The sequence below is a fragment of the Mandrillus leucophaeus genome, unplaced genomic scaffold (assembly GCF_000951045.1).
Source record: "Mandrillus leucophaeus isolate KB7577 unplaced genomic scaffold, Mleu.le_1.0 Scaffold1759, whole genome shotgun sequence".
In the NCBI taxonomy this organism is placed as follows: Eukaryota; Metazoa; Chordata; class Mammalia; order Primates; family Cercopithecidae; genus Mandrillus; species Mandrillus leucophaeus.
The window spans coordinates 18,278-19,945 of NW_012101764.1; the positions used below are offsets into that span (position 1 = coordinate 18,278).

Below are 1,668 nucleotides of genomic sequence, written 5' to 3' on the forward strand. Positions count from 1 at the left end.
ATGAGAGAGGCTCCCCACCCCCAGGAATGTCAAGTGAGCATGAGGTGACGGTCAGGCCATTGTTACACTGTAGCAATTGGGCCAGGTGTGGTGGCTCTCTCCTGTAATCCCAACACTCTGGGAGGCCAAAACAGGCAGATCACCTCAGGTCAGGAGTTCGAGACCAGCATGGCCAACATGGCGAAACCCCATCCCTACTAAATATACAAAGATTAGCTGGGTGTGGTTGTGTGTACCTATAATCTCATCTACTCAGGAGGCTGAGGCAGGAGAATCTCTTGAACCCAGGAGACGGAGGTTGCAGTGAGCTGAGATCGAGCCACTGCACCCCAGCCTGAGTGACAGAGCAAGACTCTGTCTCAAAACAAAAACAAAACAAAACAAAACAAATAAAATAAAATAAAATAAAATAAAATAAAAATAAAGTAACAATTGGTCTCAGTGGGCCCAGGGGAAAGGCAGTCTCCTGATAGATAGAAACACGTGAAGGTGGTGATCAGCAGCTTCCCAATAATATCTCAGGAGTTGGGCAAATGGGCTCAAGCATGCCGAGTAATGGAAAATGGCAGAATCAGGGGAGAAGGGACACAATCCCCCAGAAGCATGCCAGTATATAAAACCCCAAGTGAAAGGTTGAATGACGCACTTGATCTCTCAAGTTGCCCAGCTGGCTTTCTTCCAAGTGTACTTCACTTCCTTTCACTCCTAAACTAAAACTTGTCTCGGTTTCTTTCTCTGCCTTATGCCCTTCAGTCAAATTCTTTATTCTGAGGAGGCAAAAACTGAGGTTGCTGCAGACCTGGACGGAGTTGCCGCTGCTAACAGGCTCACCTCATTTGTATCCACTGCCCTTCATTTTCTGATGTTCATTGTTTTGAAAACTGTCATTACACGTATTTTGTGTGGCTATATTGTTTCAAGCAGGAGGTAAGTCTTCTCCTTGTTGCTCCACACTGGCCGCAAGCAGAAGTGCTTTTCCCTAACTTTTACACATGTACTTTACTCTTCTTTTTCTCATTTCTTGAGATAGAAGTTTACTTAGCTCAGTAATTATTCAAACTTTTTGCCTTCATGTTTTTTTGGAGGAGATAAAACAATTTTATTTTCTATTATGTTATACAAAAATCTAGAAATAATAGATTTTTACACAAAAAACAAATGATAATAAATGACAGTGCAAAAGAAATTATTTAAATTTGCTATTTTTCCCCATGATATTTGGGTAATCATTTCAAAGCACATGTGTCTGGCTTCAGAGTAGGATTCGTTCACTGGCTAATGCCTGCCATAATACTACAGCTTTCAGTGTTTGTCTGCTTTCCTGGCTCTTGACAAAACTTTTGAGGTCTTCAAGAAAAGTAATGTACTCCTGTTGCTCCAGGGCTGTGCTGAGCTCCACTAACTCATCTGCAAAAGTGTTGTCCACGCCTTGGTCCACAAGGAAATCCACTAGGTGGTCATAAGTCTCAGTCCAGGGAATCTGTGTTGAGGGTATTATTAGTGTCCTCCATTCAGACTCACCAGTGGACTGAAAGCAAACTTCTCTGATACGGAAAATGTCACTCTCAGCCTTCTCTTGTCCAACCTCATCCTCTGCATAGTGACAGTCCAGCACAAGGGCCTTCTTGCCATCATTCTCTATAACTTCAACCACAAAATTGGGAGTTG

General features: G+C 42.9%; 1 pseudogene; it reads right to left on the reverse strand.

The window, feature by feature from the left end:
• Positions 1 to 1,252: 1,252 nt before the first annotated feature.
• Positions 1,253 to 1,663, reverse strand: LOC105537596 (annotated as a pseudogene).
• Between the last annotated feature and the right edge of the window lie 5 nt (positions 1,664 to 1,668).